Below are 20,600 nucleotides of genomic sequence, written 5' to 3'. Positions count from 1 at the left end.
GGGGGCTTGGTTGCATTTGAACCATAGCTACACCTCTTGATCGGCGCAATGCCACAATATCACTTGGGGGCTTGGTGGTATTCGAACCATAGTCACACCTCTTGATCGGCTCAAAGCCAAATTACTCCTGGGCCAAAGAGAGTGTTGCAAAGCAACAACTCAAACATAGGCACCCACTGAGCACAGCTCACAATGTTACTTGGGGATTCTTTGCTGTCACAATGAACAAAGAATCTACACTTGTAATAGGCTATCAAGCCACGGCTTGGAAGCCTGCTGTATACACCTAAAACCCCGGGTTAGCCTGCCTTCTTAAGTAAGTTACTCCGCCCAGGTAAACCTGGTATGACCCTTCGAACTTTGACAAGTTACTCTGATAAGACCCTGAACTTGTCAAGTTAAAACGACGATTGGTTAAGGATTGAGGAGCATCTTAAAAGGCTTTGTAAAATGGTTTAACTCAGTGGCCTAGCAGCCCATGAAAAGCCTCGAATTTGGAGCCTGGCAGCCCGTGAAAAGCCTTGACGACAAGTTTTCATTTGCTTTTTGCCAAGTTTTCCTCTCTTTTGACAAGACTTATAATGTTTTTTAAACCGGTGTTCATCAACCCGGCTAGGCTGTCAACTACAAGTTGTCAGTACGTAATCATTTATAACCCGGAGTTTCTTAACCCGGTCTGGTTTGGATTCAAAGTCGCCAGCATTGAATAAATCGGTGTTTATCACAACCCGGAACGGTTTTATCGTAAACCGGCATAATATAACAGGAGTTATTGATACTCCGGATTAGGGTTGTTACCCTCACTACAACAAGTTGGTCAGCCAACATTATGACTCAAGGTCATAGGTATCAATTATTTTCATATTTGATTATCTTTTTACAGCCTCGGTTATAAACCCTGGCTATATATCTGGGCATCATGACCCGTCCGGCGGTAAACCGCCAGGACACTATATACTTCTTGTGTGCAGGAATGGCTTGAGTAAATCGCTATGGTTTATGAGCATCATATGTCTTAAGCATGGCGGATTAACAAGTGTCAGGCACAAATAAATATGCACGAAGGCATAACAAACCAAGTGCTTTAACTAGCCTATTACAAGGCGTTTCAGTGCCCAAAAGGATAATTGTTTCTCAAATAAGTGTTGCAGCACATGGAAGACTAAACCGGCCTCCGGATTATGATTGGTCACCAGCTTGACCTGACGGCTGTGGATCATCTTGCACCGGTCCATCCTCTTCGTCTCTACCCAGCGGCTGGAAGTCAATAGTTGTCCAGTCGATCCCAACTAACGCTTGGAACACAACTTCATCGCTTATAAGGGTGGACGGTTCAATGTCAAGGGCATAAGTGTGCTTACGGATTGGAGGGATCAGGTTTTGAGCCTCAGGAGTCAGTGCAGCAACCCGTTTGTTATTGGTGTCATAACTCGCCTGGTAAAATGAAAGATCAGCGAGTTGACAAGCCAGTGGACGTACTTCCCGGTTTATGGCACGGAGATCTTCATTGCCAAATTCTGATTTGTCTTCTTTTAAGCTTGGGTAGCCTTTAGCCACGTCCGCCGGATCAAGATCAGGCACCCATGCTTTTGCCCGGGTTAGTGCGGTCAGAGCGCCAGCCCTTGCAGCAGATCTCTTTACCTCTTCTACCCGGGCAGGCAGCATAGATAGCCAGTCTAAAGTATCCTTGATTAACGTCGGGGGCAGTTTATTGTGAGAAGCGGTGCAGATAATTCGTTGCGCGCCAGTGTACAATTGCTCTATCAGCGTGTAGGCAGCCTTCGGTTTCTTCTGTACATCAGAGCCCAGATGACTAATGCGAGTTCCTGCATCATTACAAACGTCAGTAAACCGGCAACACATGGGAAGACATGTTGAAAGTATAAAGCAAGGATGTTTACCGAACACAGCAGCAGTCATGGCATGTATCTGCCGCTTTACGCCAGTCAGCTCATCTACCACCGGTTTAAGAGCTGCTTCTGTGTCCTCGGCTCTCTTTCGCAAAGAGGATTTTTCTGTCTCCCAATCCGCCCGTTCCTTGTTGAAGCTCTTTTTCAGTTTTTCCATAGCGTCTAAAGTGCTGGTCAACTCTTCCTTGGCCTTGGAGGTTTCGGCTTGCTGAGATTTGATGTTCTCTTGCAGATCGACGGTTTGAGCTTCCTTTTTGCTCAGCTCAGCCTGTAACAGACAGAAGTATAATGAGTTGGTAATACATGTTTGAAGTATCAAGCACATAACAAGTTATGCACCTGATACTTGGGGGCTAATGCATATTTGCTTGTTCTCGGAAATTTCTACAAGTCCCAAGCATAATACAAGTATTACTCTTGGCACTTGGGGGATAATGTATGTTTGCTCAAAGTACTCATCTGGGAAGTCTTTTAAAAGTCCCGGTTCATCTTTATAAAGTTAAACCGGCCCTTGGGGGCTACACCAGTAAAAAAGATGCAGTATTGCAAATATAAAGTTATTACTAAGTCCCGGTTTAGATTGGTATCATAACCCGTCACTTGGGGGCTACTGGAGTTGATATTCAAAAATGGACATAAGAGACATAGTTGTGTGGTTACCTCATATCGCTCCTTCATCAGATTTACTAAACCGGCTTCATAGTCACGACTGGTGTACAAACGGTTCAAGAAGCCAGAGTGAATGTCTTGGGCATTGAGATGAGCGTAGCTGGACAAATCGGTGCTCCATTTGCCTTTGCCCATATCAGAAAGTTCATCCTTGGCGCTATGTTTGGATAACGCGACCGGGTTGCCAGGAGCAGTGTGGCTGACACCGGTAATCATAACATCATCCTCTTTATCATCAGTAGCCTTCACGGGAGTTGGCGGTTTATCAGTAGCCTTAGCTGGACTGGCCAATTTTTCATCAGGTCAGACCGGGCTGGTCGGTTTGTCAGCATGGCATGTGGTGTCAATTTCTACTTGTTCAGTAAACAAGTCATGGTCTTGAGGCGGCAAATCATTAAGCATGGCATCAGTATCGGTTTCTTCTGGGTCTGGAGTCTTTTCCGGTTCAACAGCCACGTTATCATCAGTCGGTTTATTTAACCGAGCCTTCTTGCTGGGTCTAGGCTTGGCGCTGAGAAAAATAAACATGAGGATCAGTATAGTATGTAAAAATAACACATCAAGGATAAAAACAAGTGCATAGCTCACCCAGGAACTGTTTTAAGGGGTGGAAGCTTTGTGGCCGATGACTCGCCAGAAGATGAGTGGGAAGTGCCCTGATAATTTGAATGAGACGGATTAAGAGGCTGTCGGAAACAACCCACCTTGGGGCAAGAAGTGTCAAGAGTATAAGAGACCTCTGATCGGCGTTTCCGAACCGGAGTGTTAGGTAAACCGGCGGAGGTAACTACCTGGCCGCTGTGCCGGGTCGTGCGGCGAGCTTCGTGTTGCTGCGTCTTCAAAAGAAAGTTGGGGTCCAAGTAAGCAAGAGGGTGAGAAAATTTTACTTTTCGGTTTGCTCGACGGATTTTTGATGTTGGCAGAGGATCTGAATCGGAGGAAAGAATGATTACCTCTACGTCATCAGCTTGACTGCCTTCAGCGTCGTCCTGATAATAGTCATCGTCAATGAGGTGTATGAAAAATGAACCAAGAGAGTCAAATTCTACCTCTGAGTCCGGATTAGCCACATCATCATCAGCATTTGGCTCGGAAGATGCAGTGGTCCTTTTCTTGGCAGGTTTTTTAACAACCTTGGTCTTCGGGCGAAGTGGCTTGGCCGGTTTATCTTGTGGTTTTGCTGGTTTATCTTGTGGTTTTTTCTTCTAGAACGGATCATCGCCCTGTCAAAGATGGACACGATTTTTCATAAGATATTTTGAAAGAAGCAAGTTAAAGTAAAAAAAGGGTATATGATCCTTACCTTTGGCGGTTTATTGGAAACACAGAAAGGGCTTAATCCGGTCTGGCTACAGACAGCCTCCGGTTCATTCAACATCTACTTCACAGCCTCAGAAACTTCCGCATCTGTAAGCTGAATATCAATGTGTTGTTGAGGATCCTTCAAACTCCCTGTGTATTCACACATCAAACTGGGGCGCCGGCTTAAGGGCAGAATACTCCAGCTTATCCAACAACGAGCAATGTCAACACCTGTTAAACCGTTCGCCATGAAGGCTCTAAGCTTTGACTGTTGTGGGGCATAGTTGGACCTTTCCTTTGCAGTCAACCTCTAAGGAAAGGGATGTGTATTGCTAAGACGGTGAGGCCGGTAACCCGGCAAAGGGGTTTTCGTCAGTTGGAGATGTGTCTTTGCAGTAAAACCAAGTTTGGTTCCACTCCTTGGGGTGACTGTGAAGCTTGGCGTGAGGGAAGCTGACTTCCTTCCTTTTTTGAACCGCCATTGCACCAAGTTCAGTATTGGGTCCATATGTGAACTCTGTGCGACGGTTTAAGTGGAAGAAATCTCTAAACAACTCAACTGTGGGATCTTGTTGAAGGTAAGCCTCACAAAACACTTGGAAATGGCAGATGTTGGACACAGAGTTTGGACCGATGTCCTGAGGGTGAAGCTGGAAACTGGCAAGTATGTCTCGGAAGAATTTTGAACCGGGAGGGCTAAAACCTCGACCCAGATGGTCAACAAAAACCACTACTTCTCCGTCCTTGGGTTCAGGAGGATTTTTTGGACCAGGGGCCCTCCAGTGGATGACCTCTTTCTTGGCTAAGGCACCAGTTGCGACACATCTGCTCAACTGTTCTTCAGTGACTCGGGAAGGAGCCCAATTGCACTCATAGACTTGTTTGGCCATTTCAATGACAAGCTGAAACATAATTATTGCCGGTTTAAGATTCACAATTGATAACTATAAAGCGATGCGAGGATGTATGAATATTGTTAAACCGGGGTTTGTTATTGGTAAACCGGAGTCTGACAATGGAGACAATACAATGACGAATGCATTGGCGGTTCAACAGGGGACTAATGGTGTCTACTGGGTCATCATTTTTCTACGGGATTAAACCGCCTAATCTGGTATTGAAGATACCAGTCTAAAGATGCATAAGTGAAGGAAAAACAAGTTTTACAGCTTGGCATGGTAATTTCAGATCTGCCGTGCGTTGGAAAATCAAAATATATTCTGACCTAATTTCAAGTGCTCGAAGAGTTCAGCAAGTTCAGATGAGTTTTATATAAGGCAGATGCCCTAACAAGGAAAAAGGAGTTTAAACTACAAGGGCAGTGGAAAATATCAGATCTAACTAGTCATTGGTATTACTGAAGAGGAACAAGGAAGAACAGCTCCAAGAGCTTCGAAGAACTACGAAGAACACTGAACCCTAATGGTGGATCTGGAGTGAGGAGAAGAGGAACTTACTAGTGCTGAGGAAGCAGCAGAAGATCGCCGCGTTTCTCTGGTGCGGTCAGGTTGATGCAGCGGCCGTTCTTGAGGCAGAGGCGAAGGTCGACGGCGGCGGCAAAGCTCGAAGGTTGGTTGGCACGAGAAATAAGAAGATGCGAAGAGGCACGGGGGGAAAAGTGAAAAGGACCCCTCGACTTTATTTATAAGGTGAATGGATAAGTGGCAGGCGCGAGAATCGAGGAGCCCGAAAAATGGGATATGTGACAGCTCTATTGCCTCGATTGTCGGAGGCCCATCAATAAAGGTGTGTTATGCGCAGTTCTTAATAACAGATGACGTCATGGCAATTTATCATGGTCCTGGAAAGTGACGTCATGGCGGTTTACAAGATTTCTGTGAAGATGATGATGCGTTGAGGATTGACATGTACCAGCTCAAATCAATCTGGGGCCTAATGTTGGGGATATTACTACTGGGCGTAAACCGGCCAGGAGAGGCCGGGTTAACCCCATAATGGTTCACTGTATCTAAAGCCCATGAAGACAAAGATGGTGACGATTTATGAAGGTCCAGGGCCCAAAGACGGTTTAAAGCCTGTAGACATAAACCGGCATTGATATGTAAACTTGTGTTGTAAGATAGAAAGAGCAGAGACCGAGGCGGACACGTTTATGAGCTGGCCTCGGGATTCTGTAAACCGACGGGCGTCAACCCATGTATATAAGGGGATGACCCGGCGGCGGTTTAGGAGAACAGACAACAACTCGAGACTCAGGCAAAGCGTATTCGCTCCCTGGTCATCGAAACCCTAGCAATTCCACAACAATTGGATTAGGCCTTACCTTCACCGCAAGGGGCCGAACCAGTATAAACTCTCTGCATCCCTTGTCCGCTTTAACCCCTTTAAGCTAACCCGTAGCGATGGCTCCACGACTAAGTCCTTTCCTTCGGACAACTATCGTGACAAAACCACGACAGAAAGGGAACCGACACGTATTGTATTGTTGCCATCGAGGATAAAAAGATGGGGTTTATATCATACTGCTTGAGTTTATCCCTCTACATCATGTAATCTTGCCTATTGCGTTACTCCGTTCTTATGAACTTAATACTCTATATGCATGTTGTATAGCGGTCGATGTGTGGAGTAATAGTAGTAGATACAGAATCGTTTCGGTCTACTTGACACGGACGTGATGCCTATATTCATGATCATTTCCTTAGATATCATCATAAGTATGCGCTTTTCTATCAATTGCTCGGCAGTAATTTCTTCACCCACCGTAATATATGCTATCATGAGAGAAGCCACTAGTGAAACCTATGGCCCCCGGGTCTACTTTACATCATATAAGTTTCCGATCTATAATTCTAGGTTACTATTTATTTTGCAATCTTTATTTTCCAATCTATACAATAAAAATACCAAAAATATATATCTTATTATCTTTATCAGATCTCACTTTTGCAAGTGGTCGTGAAGGGATTGACAACCCCTTTATCGCGTTGGTTGCAAGCTTCATGATTGTTTGTGCAGGTACTAGGCGACTTGCGTGTAGTATCCTACTGGATTGATACCTTGGTTCTCAAAAACTGAGGGAAATACTTACGCTACTTTGCTGCAACACCCTTTCCTCTTCAAGGGAAAACCAACGCATGCTCAAGAGGTAGCATAGAGGCCCGTTCTACGGGCTCAATCACATTGGAAGTTGATACGTCTCCAACGTATCTATAATTTTTGATTGTTCCATGCTATTATATTATCTGTTTTGGATGTTTAATGGGCTTTCATATGCTATTTTATATTATTTTTGGGACTAACCTATTAACCGGAGGCCCAGTGCTAGTTTCTGTTTTTTGCCTATTTCAGTGTTTCATAGAAAAGGAATATCAAACGGAATGAAACCTTCGCGAGGATCTTTCTTGGAAAAACGCAATCCAGGAGACTTGGAGTGGAAGTCAGAGACGCAAAGAGGCGGCCACGAGGCAGGAGGGCGCACCCAGGGGGGTAGGCGCGCCCCCACCCTCGTGGGCCCCTTGTAGCTCGACCGACATACTTATTTCGCCTATATATACCCTTGTACCGTAAAAACATCCAGGGGAGCCACGAAACCACTTTTCCACCACCGCAACCTTTTGTACCCATGAGATCCCATCTTAGGGCCTTTTCCGGCGCTCCGACGGAGGGGGAATCAATCACGGAGGGCTTCTACATCAACACCATAGCCTCTCCGATGATGTGTGAGTACTTTACCACATACCTTCGGGTCCATAGTTATTAGCTAGATGGATTCTTCTCTCTATTTGGTTCTCAATACAAAGTTCTCCTCGATGTTCTTGGAGATCTATTCGATGTAATATTCTTTTGTGGTGTGTTTGCCGAGATCCGATGAATTGTGGATTTATGATCAAGTTTATCTATGAACAATATTTGGTTCTTCTCTGAATTCTTATATGCATGATTTGTTATCTTTGCAAGTCTCTTCGAATTATCGGTTTAGTTTGGCCTACTAGATTGATCTTTCTTGCAATGGGAGAAGTGCTTAGCTTTGGGTTCAATCTTGCGGTGTCCTTTCCCAGTGACAGTAGGGGCAGCAAGGCACGTATTGTATTGTTGCCATCGAGGATAAAAATATGTGGTTTATATCATATTGCTTGAGTTTATCCCTCTACATCATGTCATCTTGCCTAATGTGTTACTCTGTTCTTATGAACTTAATACTCTAGATGCATGCTGGATAGCGGTCGATGTGTGGAGTAATAGTAGTAGATGCAGAATCGTTTCGGTCTACATGACACAGACGTGATGCCTATATTCATGATCATGCCTAGATATTCTCATAACTATGCGCTTTTCTATCAATTGCTCGGCAGTAATTTGTTCACCCATCGTAATACATGCTATCATGAGAGAAGCCACTAGTGAAACCTATGGCCCCGGGGTCTATTTTACATCATATAAGTTTCTGATCTATAATTCCAATTTACTATTTATTTTATTTTGCAATCTTTATTTTCCAATCTATACAACAAAAATACCAAAAATATTTATCTTACTATCTTTATCAGATCTCACTTTTGCAAGTGGCCGTGAAGGGATTGACAACCCCTTTATCGCGTTGGTTGCAAGGTTCTTGATTGTTTGTGCAGGTACTAGGCGACTTGCGTGTAATCTCCTACTGGATTGATACCTTGATTCTCAAAAACTGAGGGAAATACTTACGCTACTTTGCTGGATCACCGTTTCCTCTTCAAGGGAAAACCAACGCATGCTCAAGAGGTAGCAAGAATGATTTCTGGCGCCGTTGCCGGGGAGATCTACGCTCAAGTCAAGACATACAAAGTGCCCATCACAAACTATTCTCCCTCGCATTACATTATTTGCCATTCGCCTCTCGTTTTGCTCTCCCCCACTTCACCTTTGCCGTTTTATTCGCCTTTTTCCGTTCATCTTTTTCGCTTGCTTCTTGTGTGCTTGTGTGTTGGATTGATTGTTTGTCACGATGGCTCAAGATAATACTAAATTGTGTGACTTTTCCAATACCAACAACAATGATTTTATTAGCACTCCGATTGCTCCTATTACCGATGCTGAATCTTGTGAAATTAATGTTGCTTTATTGAATCTTGTCATGAAAGATCAATTTTCTGGCCCTCCTAGTTGAGATGTCGCTACCCATCTAAACAACTTTGTTGATTTGTGTGATATGCAAAAGAAGAAAGATGTGGATAATGATATTGTTAAACTGAAGCTATTTCCGTTTTCGCTTAGAGATCGTGCTAAAACTTGGTTCTCTTCTTTGCCTAAAAATAGTATTGATTCATGGAATAAGTGCAAAGTTGCTTTTATCTCTAAGTATTTTCCTCCCGCTAAGATCATCTCCCTTAGGAACGATATTATGAATTTTAAGCAACTTGATCATGAGCATGTTGCACAACCTTGGGAGAGGATGAAATTAATGATACGTAATTGCCCTACACATGGTTTGAATTTATGGATGATTATACAAAAAAAATATGCCGGATTGAATTTTGCTTCTAGAAATATTTTAGATTCGGCCGCGGGAGGCACTTTTATGGAAATTACTTTAGGAGAAGCTACTAAACTCCTAGATAATATTATGGATAATTATTCTCAATGACACACCGAAAGATCCACTAGTAAAAAGGTTCATGCGATTGAAGACATTAATGTTTTGAGTGGAAAGATGGATAGACTTATGAATTGTTTGCTAATAAGAGTGTTTCTTCTGATCCTAATGATATGCCTTTGTCCACTTTGATTGAGAATAATAATGAATCTATGGATGTGAATTTTGTTGGTAGGAACAATTTTGGTAACAACGCGTATAGAGGAAACTTTAATTCTAGGTCGTTCCCTAGTAATTCCTCTAATAATTATGGTAATTCCTACAACAACTCTTATGGAAATTTTAATAAGATGCCCTCTGATTTTGAGACTGGTGTTAAAGAATTTATGGATTCGCAAAAGAATTTCAATGCTTTGATTGAAGAAAAATTGCTTAAGATTGATGAGTTGGCTAGGAACGTGGATAGAATTTCTCTTGATGTTGATTCCTTGAAACTTAGATCTAATCCACCTAAGCATGATATCAATGAGTCGCTCAAAGCCATGAGAATTTCCATTGATAAATGCAAAGAAAGAACCGCTAGGATGCGTGCAAAAAAAGACTGCTTTGTGAAAGCGTGTTCTTCTAGTTTTCATGATAATAAAGATGAAGATCTAAAAGTGATTGATGTGTCTCCTATTAAATCTTTGTTTTCCAATATGAATCTTTATAAAGATGGGACTAGATATGAGTCAACTTTAGTTAAAAGGCGTCCCAATGATTCAGAGTTTTTAGATCTTGATGCTAAAATTTATAAAAGTGGGGTTGAAGAGGTCAAAACTTTACATAGCAATGAACCCACTATTTTGGATTTCAAGGAATTTAATTATGATAATTTCTCTTTGATAGATTGTATTTCCTTGTTGCAATCCGTGTTAAATTCTCCTCATGCTTATGATCAAAATAAAGCTTTTGCTAAACATATTGTTGATGCTTTAATGCAATCTTATGAAGAAAAGCTTGAACTAGAAGTCTCTATCCCTAGAAAACTTTATGATGAGTGGGAACCTACTATTAAAATTAAGATTAAAGATCATGAATGATATGCTTTATGTGATTTGGGTGCTAGTGTTTCCACGATTCCAAAAACTTTGTGTGATGTGTTAGGTTTCCGTGAATTTCATGATTGTTCTTTAAATTTGCATCTTGTGGATTCCACCATTAAGAAACCTATGGGAAGGATTAATGATGTTCTTATTGTTGCAAATAGGAATTATCTGCCCGTAGATTTCATTTTTCTTGATATAGATTGCAATCCTACATGTCCTATTATTCTTGGTAGACCTTTCCTTAGAACGACTAGTCGTCAACCCGTGCTCCTGCACGGGCTAGAAATTATTAGAAGTTTACAATACTGTACATAGAAATTTTATATAAGCTTTATTTTCGTTAAATCTTATAAAAAAAAGATGTGCAAAATATTTATCAATACATTTTATTGACTATTCTCATAGCCTATAAGTATTAGATTATCTACTTTACCAATGAGTAAATATATATATGAAGATTCCTTTTCTTTTATAAGAATATTATATATGTACTATTTCCAGGGTTATTCCACTTGCACTTCATTCCCTTACGTTTGATTTGCCGTGGGTTTCTGATGTACTTGCGTGGTTTAGAATGTTTTATTTTTAAATATAATCTTGGATTTATTCATTAATTATATTTTTTACATCTAAAAATTTAATCATGGGTTTCTGATGTACTTTTTTCGACAATTTTTTTATATTTTTGGTAAAATACTATACGTGTTGTCACATGCACATTTGAGAGTATATATTTAATTAAATGTGATTTATAGACGGGATTGGTACAGTACATGCATACATGTGTTGTGGTTTGTGTGCGTGTGGTGATTTCTGGATGAAAAATTTTAGACCACGTACCTACACCTAGATGTACGCAACACACTCAAGTATCAAGGTTGATCTGTTATTTTTTATTCATGAAAAAAGATGAGCAATGTTGATTTGTGCTTTTTTTAGTCATACCCGCATGGGTAACTTCATTGGGATACGTTTCCGGAAAAAAATGTTTACTTTATTAGATGATTTTTGTTAGTACACTTCCTTCCTATCTTACCACGTATGGACTCTTGGTATGTGAACTTCCTTTAAACATACGTACTGCTAAACATGAGAATTATATCTCATTTAATCCTAGACGTAAAATTAAGATCTAACGGTTAATTATAAGCAGTTGTTAAGGATTAATGTGGAGGCTCATATAGTGCCTCCAATTAATAAATATAAGATTGGTGCAATATTAACATGAAAGAAGGAAACATTAGATTCCAATTTCCGTTAAAAAAAGGCATGGAACAATTTTCTAGAAAGAAAATTAAATTACCTTATGAATCTATTATGAGAGCCACTTATGAATTGCATACCAAAGATAACAATACCTAGATCTATTCTTGTTTTTATGCCTAGCTAGGGGCGTTAAACGATAGCGCTTGTTGGGAGGCACCCAATTTTATTTTTGTTCCTTCCTTTTTGTTCCTGTTTAGTAATAAATAATTCATCTAGCCTCTGTTTAGATGTGGTTTCATGTTCTAATTAGTGTTTGTGCCAAGTAGAACCTTTGGGAAGACATGGGTGAAGTCTTTGCAATCTTGCTGTAAAAAACAGAAACTTTTGCGCTCACGAGATTAGATGCCATTTTTTACTGGACAGTGCTTTTAGGTTGATTATTTTTGCAGATGATTAATAGAAACATTCCTCACGTCCAACAATTTATTTCAGAATTTTTGGAGTTCCAGAAGTATTTGTTTGATACAGATTTCTACAGACTGTTCTGTTTTTGACAGATTCTGTTTTTCGTGTGTTGTTTCCTTATTTTGATGAATCTATGGCTAGTATCGGGGGGTATGAACCATAGAGAAGTTGGAATACAGTAGGTTTAACACCAATATAAATAAATAATAAGTTCATTACACTACCTTAAAGTGGTGGTTTGTTTTCTTATACTAACGGAGCTCATGAGATTTTCTGTTTAAGTTTTGTGTTGTGAAGTTTTCAAGTTTTTGGGTAAAGATTTGATGGATTTTGGAATAAGGAGTGGCAAGAGCCTAAGCTTGGGGATGCCCAAGGCACCCCAAGGTAAAATTCAAGGACAACCAAAAGCCTAAGCTTGGGGATGCCCCGGAAGGCATCCCCTCTTTCGTCTTCGTCTATCGGTAACTTTACTTGAGGCTATATTTTTATTCACCACATGATATGTGTTTTGCTCGGAGCGTTTTGTATGATTTGAGTCTTTTCTTTTTAGTTTACCACAATCATCCTTGCTGTACACACCTTTTGGGAGAGACACACATGAATCGGAATTTATTAGAATACTCTATGTGCTTCACTTATATCTTTTAGAGCACGGTGGTGGTTTTATTTTATAGAAATTATTGATCTATCGTGCTTCACTTATATTATTTTGGGAGTCTTTTAGAACAGCATGGTAATTTGCTTTGGCTATAAACTTATTCCTAATATGATAGGCATCCAAGATGGGTATAATAAAAACTTTCATATAGAGTGCATTGAATACTATGAGAAGTTTGATACTTGATGATTGTTTTGAGATATGAAGATGGTAATATTAGAGTCATGCTAGTTGAGTATTTGTGAATTTAAGAAATACTTGTGTTGAGGTTTGCAAGTCCCGTAGCATGCACGTATGGTAACTGTTGTGTAAAAAATTTGAAGCATGAGGTGTTTCTTTGAATGTCCTCCTTATGAGTGGCGGTCGGGGACGAGCGATGGTCTTTTCCTACCAATATATCCCCTAGGAGCATGCGCGTGGTGCTTGGTTTTGATGACTTGTAGATTTTTGCAATAAGTATGTGAGTTCTTTATGAGTAATGTTGAGTCCATGGATTATACGCACTCTCACCCTTCCATCATTGCTAGCCTCTTCGGCACCGTGCATTGCCCTTTCTCACCTCGAGAGTTGGTGCAAACTTCACCGGTGCATCCAAACCCCGTGATATGATACGCTCTATCACACATAAGCCTCCTTATCTTCCTCAAAACAGCCACCATACCTACCTATTATGGCGTTTCCATAGCCATTCCAAGATATATTGCCATGCAACTTTCCACCGTTCTGTTTATTATGACACGCTTCATCATTGTCATATTGCCTTGCATGATCATGTAGTTGACATCGTATTTGTGGCAAAGCCACCATTCATCATTTTTCATACATGTCACTCTTGAGTCATTGCCCATCCCGGTACACCACCGGAGGCACTCATATAGAGTCATATTTTGTTCTAAGTATCGAGTTGTAATCCTTGAGTTGTAAATAAATAGAAGTGTGATGATCATCATTATTAGAGCATTGTCCCATGTGAGGAAATAAAAATATATAAAAAAAGAGAAAGTCCAATAAAAAAAGAGAAGGCCAAAAAAAAGAGAAGGCCCAAAAAATGAGAGAAAAAGAGAGAAGGGACAATGTTACTATCCTTTTTCCACACTTGTGCTTCAAAGTAGCACCATGTTATTCATGATAGAGATTCTCTTATTTGTCACTTTCATTTACTAGTGGGAAATTTTCATTATGGAACTTGGCTTGTATATTCCAACAATGGGCTTCCTCAAAATGCCCTAGGTCTTCGTGGGCAAGCAAGTTGGATGCACACCCACTAGTTTCTTTTGTTAAGATTTCATACATTTATAGCTCTAGTGCATCCGTTGCATGGCAATCCCTACTCCTCGCATTGACATCAATTGATGGGCATCACGGAGGGCTTCTACATCAACACCATAGCCTCTCCGATGATGTCTGAGTAGTTTACCGCAGACCTTCGGGTCCATAGTTATTAGCTAGATGGCTTCTTCTCTCTATTTGGTTCTCAATACAAACTTCTCCTCGATGTTCTTGGAGATCTATTCGATGTAATATTCTTTTGTGGTGTGTTTGCCGAGATCCGATGAATTGTGGATTTATGATCAAGTTTATCTATGAACAATATTTGGTTCTTCTCTGAATTCTTATATGCATGATTTGTTATCTTTGCAAGTCTCTTCAAATTATCAGTTTAGTTTGGCCTACTAGATTGATCTTTCTTGCAATGGGAGAAGTGCTTAGCTTTGGGTTCAATCTTGCGGTGTCCTTTCCCAGTGACAGTAGGGGCAGCAAGGCACATATTGTATTGTTGCCATCAAGGATAAAAAGATGGGGTTTATATCATATTGCTTGAGTTTATCCCTCTATATCATGTCATCTTGCCTAATGCGTTACTCTGTTCTTATGAACTTAATACTCTAGATGCATGCTGGATAGCGGTCGATGTGTGGAGTAAGGGTAGTAGATGCAGAATCGTTTTGGACTACTTGACACGGACGTGATGCCTATATTCATGATCATTGCCTTAGATATCATCATAAGTATGCACTTTTCTATCAATTGCTCGGCAGTAATTTGTTCACCCACCGTAATACATGCTATCATGAGAGAAGCCACTAGTGAAACCTATGGCCCCCGGGTCTATTTTACATCATATAAGTTTCCGATCTATAATTCTAATTTATTATTTATTTTATTTTGCAATCTTTATTTTGTAATCTATACAACAAAAATACCAAAAATATTTATCTTACTATCTTTATCAGATCTCACTTTTGCAAGTTGCCGTGAAGGGATTGACAACCCCTTTATCCCGTTGGTTGCAAGGTTCTTGATTGTTTGTGCAGGTACTAGGCGACTTGCGTGTAATCTCCTACTGGATTGATACCTTGGTTCTCAAAAACTGAGGGAAATACTTACGCTACTTTGCTGCATCACCATTTCCTCTTCAAGGGAAAACCAACGCATGCTCAAGAGGTAGCAGAAGTCGTCTTCGGTTCACCGGACAACTTCCGAAGCGAAGACTTAATCTTCGACATCGTCCCCTTCCGTAGTGGCTATCATGCACTGCTCGGACGAACCGCATTCGCCCGCTTCAACACGTCCCGCACTACGCATATCTCAAACTCAAGATACCCGGACCACGCGGCGTTATAACAGTCAACGAAAACATGGAACACTCCCTCCTTACTGAGGAGCACACCGCGGCCTTGGCAGCGGAAGTGCAGGGCAGCCTTGTCAGGCCAAACATCACATCAGCGGCTCAGCCCCCGGACACACTTAAACGAGTCCGGACTACACCGCAGGGCGCCACCTCGGCTCGTCAAGAGTTCGACTAGCAATCCGGCCTCCATCTCAGCTCCAACCGAATTACGGACCATGTGCCACGGATACATAACTACGCACTAAAGATACCATGGGAAAAGATGGAGGCATCACAAAGACAAAGTCAACAATACGGCCAGACCTCGGCTGGACGCCTGTATTTTCCCTTTTTCTCTTTTTCTTTATCTTTTTCAGGTACCTTATACCCACGTCACCTTTTTTCAACGGTGCCTAGGCCTCTTTTCGAAGCCTATCATGATAACACCAAGTGTCGATCCTCTTGAAGGACAATACACCAAGGAGAAAGGCAGTGTAATAGCAGGGCAGAGTGTCTACAGGATCTTTAAAGACCACATAGTCTGTTCACAGGACCTACAATCAGCTTTCCCTTGTACCCGGCATGTAAAATAGCCTCGTTGCTTACTGCACTAGTTGTACAAATACGTTTTGACGTATCTATCAGACTACAATGGAAACGGTTCTAGCCCAGCCTATGTGGTACAAATTTACCTCTTCACATGTATTTCCCTGTTTTTCATCTGATTGACATGTGCACCTCGGTACGACTTAAATCGTCATGGGCTTTATTGAGCCATGCACATTTCTCAAAAACTAAACAAAAAAAGTCCAAACACTTTTCTAGCAACAATTCAGTGTCCCGAAAATAGCATTATATGCATTGGCTCCGAATCATGTCTTTGGTCAATAGTTGGGTTGCCCGGCTCCTGTGGTTACTACCTTACGTTTCGCTCGTTCGGCTAAGGTAGTAAAGGGAGAAGTACTACGATTGTGTTTCTGGTTCATCCGGACAAACACCTCAGTAGAGAAAGCCAAAAACTGACTGTCATGATGCGGCGAGAGCTGGTCAGCTATTCGGCGACTATGTATAAATCTCTTGCGATTTTTTCTGCATTATGCGATCGGCCGGCCTTAGACCGGCCGGGCACTCACAACACCCACGTTCGGATAATCGAACAGTACTAGGGGCTACGCCTATTATAGAGCTCCTATGGCTCAGTGAGAGCGATAAAGCGACATAGTCTGATTGCCTGGTTTCCGCACTAACACCTCCTTCACGGACCAAGTTGCTGGGTCAAGTGTGTTTAGGTGCTATCCCGAACACCCCCATACTACCTACGTGGGGGCTAAAGCCGACGACTGGCCAAGTCTCAGATATAGTAAACAGCCACACAGGAGCAGATATGTCAAAATAAAATAGACAATACATGATACACAAAGCCTTGTCTCATAAGTACAGGAGCGGACAATACATATACATTCACTCAAATATGATGTCCTTTGAGCACTAGCCCTCCACTGTACGGGATCCTTCCAGGACATCATCGAAATACCCCTCCGGTGTACGATGCCCCTTGCCTGCAGGTGGTCCCTCGGTAGCGAGCTTGACAGCGTTCATCTTCGCCCACTGCACCTTGACGCGGGCGAAGGCCATCCCCGCACCTTCGATGCAGGTCGATCGCTTCACGGCGTCAAGACGGGGACAGGCCTTGATCATCCGCTTCACGAGCCCGAAATAGCTGCTAGGTATGGATTCGGCAGGCCATAGGCGGATTATAAAATCCTTCATAGCTAGCTCGGCCATCCTATGCAGTTCAATCAGCTGTTTCAGCTGATCGCTGAGGGGCACTGGATGCTCTGGCGCAAGGTACTGCGACCAGAACAGTTTCTCCGTTGAGCTCCCCTCTTCGGCTCGGAAGAACTCCGCAGCATCAGCAACACTCCGAGGCAGATCCGCAAACGCGCCTGGAGAACTCCAAACCCGGGTCAGTAGGATGTATTTCTCCCTCACAAATCTGCTCTCCATATTAAAGGCCTTACCAGCTGCAAGTTTCTTCGCCTCCTGGATCTCCAGGCAGGCATTTTGGGCTTCGGTCCGGGCCTCCTGAGCATTCTGGAGGGCCTTAGCAAGTTCAGTTTTTTGATCCGAGACCTGGTGCTCTAAGGCCTCACATTTGCTTATAGCATCCTTCAGCTCCTGCTGGACTTTGGACGCCCTTGACTCATGTTTTAGGCGGGCGGCTCGTTCCTCCTCTGCCTCTTTCTTGGCCTCAGCCAGAGCGCTTTTGAGGATCTCAACCTCAGGCGCGACAGCTACGAACAAAGTTATAACACTTGTTAAGCTAGCAAACTATTATTGGTATTATTTTCGGAAGAATTTGCGGTATCATATACCTTGCTTTTCCGCTAACTTCCGCCTCAGCTCAGACGCTTCGGCGGCATGGGTAGCCGATGCTTGCATCGAGGTCTATTCGGTTCAAATAGATATGTATGTTAATACCCTTTATGAGTCATTCGATCCTCTGTTCGGCCTTTCGTTGTGAACACCGAACAGAGTCTCAGGGGCTGCTATCTATACTCAGATATTTTTCTTATATAGCTAAAAGGCATTATACTGCTTACCTCAAAGCCTCGTAGAAGGCTAGTATAGGCCTCGGTCAATCCGCTTTTGGCGGACCAAACTCTCTCGACCACCGTACCCATAAGGGTACGATGTTCTTCTACAATGATGGCACTCTGGATTGACAGAGGTCGTCGATGGAATTTGCACACCCCCTTCTTTCAAAGGGAGCTGCTCGCCTGATCCTGGAGCCTTGGGGGTCTCCGGAATAATATTTGGTTGGGGGCCGAATTGGGTATGGCCCCCAGCATCAGTTTCCATGGGGGTCGATTACCCCATGTTATCGGCATTAGGGCTATCACCCTCTAGCGTCACCTGGGCGGCTCTCTGCACCTCTCCCCAGACCAGAAGGACCTTTCGGGACACCACCTCGGCGATGTCCATAGCGTTGGGGGAGGAGGCCGGTGGAGGCGACCCGCTGTCCATCCCGTTCGAATCCAGCAAATTCCCCGAAGATGAGGATTGCTGGGGGGGATGTGAGACGGACTACACCACGAAATCCAGCATGTTAAAATCACAAGTCAGAAAGCCGGATAAACGTATAAAGTATAAGTGCCTTTGGGGGTACTTACGATCCGGCCAAGGGCTTCGGCCTGGGGCACCATTTGTCGGCGTCCGATTTGGAGTCATCCATGAGGGAGATTCTCCCTTTCTTGGACGCCTCCGCCTCCCGATCTGCGGAAGCCCCCCTCTTCTTCTTCCCCCCTTTAAGGGGAGAGTTGTTCTCTTCCTCCTCCCCTTCATCTTCGTCGGGGGAGGAGTGAGTCTCGGTGTCTTTTGACACTACGTCCGAAGCACCTCTACGGCGGAGGCCGCTTTTAGCCTCCTTGCCCTTCTTCTTGGCCTTCTTTTCCGGCGCCTGATACGGCGCCGGAACCAGCATCCTCGTTAAAAGAGGAATGGTTGGGTCTTCGGGTAGTGGGGCCGGACAGTGAATCCGCTCCGCCTTCTTCGTCCAATGATGTCTACTACGCAACCTTCTTCTTGTAGACGTTGTTGGGCCTCCAAGTGCAGAGGTTTGTAGGACAGTAGCAAATTTCTCTCAAGTGGATGACCTAAGGTTTATCAATCCGTGGGAGGTGTAGGATTAAGATGGTCCCTCTCAAGCAACCCTGCAACCAAATAACAAAGAGTCTCTTGTGTCCCCAACACACCCAATACAATGGTAAATTGTATAGGTGCACTAGTTCGGCGAAGAGATGGTGATACAAGTGCAATATGGATGGTAGATATAGGTTTTTGTAATCTGAAAATATAAAAACAGCAAGGTAACTAATGATAAAAGTGAGCGTAAACGGTATTGCAATGCTAGGAAACAAGGCCTAGGGTTCATAATTTCACTAGTGCAAATTCTCTCAACAATAATAACATAATAGGATCATATAACTATCCCTCAACATGCAACAAAGAGTCACTCCAAAGTCACTAATAGCGGAGAACAAACGAAGAGATTATTGTAGGGTACGAAACCACCTCAAAGTTATTCTTTCGGATTGATCTATTCAAGAGTTCGTACTAGAATAACACCTTAAGACACAAATCAACCAAAACCCTAATGTCACCTAGATACTCCAATGTCACCTCAAGTATCCGTGGGTATGATTATACGATATACATCACACAATCTCAGATTCATCTACTCAAACCAACACAAAGTACTTCAAAGAGTGCCCCAAAGTTTCTACCGGACAGTCATGACGAAAACGTGTGCCAACCCCTATGCATAGGTTCATGGGCGGAACCCGCAAGTTGATCACCAAAACATACATCGAGTGGATCACGTGATATCCCATTGTCACCACAGATAAGCACGGCAAGACATACATCAAGTGTTCTCAAATCCTTAAAGACTCAATCCAATAAGATAACTTCAAAGGGAAAACTCAATCCATTACAAGAGAGTAGAGGGGGAGAAACATCATAAGATCCAACTATAATAGCAAAGCTCGTGATACATCAAGATCGTATCACCTCAAGAACACGAGAGAGAGAGAGAGAGATCAAACACATAGCTACTGGTACATACCCTCAGCCCCGAGGGTGAACTACTCCCTCCTCGTCATGGAGAGCGCCGGGATGATGAAGATGGCCACCGGTGAGGGTTCCCCCCCTCCGGGAGGGTGCCGGAACAGGGTCCCGATTGGTTTTTGGTGGGTACAGAGGCTTGCGGCGGCGGAACTGCTGATCTATTCTGTTCCCCGATGGTTTTAGGGTATATGGATATATATAGGCGAAAGAAGTCGGTCAGGGGAGCCGTGAGGGGCCCACGAGGGTGGGGGCGCGCCCAGGGGGCAGGCACGCCTCCCTGCCTCGTGCCTTCCTCGTTGCTTCCCTTATGTACACTCCAAGTCTTCTGGATTGCTTCCATTCCAAAAATAACCCTCCCGGAGGTTTCATTCCGTTTGGACTCCGTTTGATTCCTTTACTGCGAAACACTGAAACAATGGAAAAAACAGGAACTGGCACTGGGCTCTGGGTTAATAGGTTAGTCCCAAAAATAATATAAAAGTGTTTAATAAAGCCCATAAACATCCAAAACAGATAATATAATAGCATG

This window comes from Aegilops tauschii, chromosome 3 (assembly GCF_002575655.3).
Source record: "Aegilops tauschii subsp. strangulata cultivar AL8/78 chromosome 3, Aet v6.0, whole genome shotgun sequence".
Taxonomy (NCBI): Eukaryota; Viridiplantae; Streptophyta; class Magnoliopsida; order Poales; family Poaceae; genus Aegilops; species Aegilops tauschii.
The sequence above is the reverse complement of the archived record's forward strand: the minus strand, read 5'-3'. Positions refer to the sequence as shown.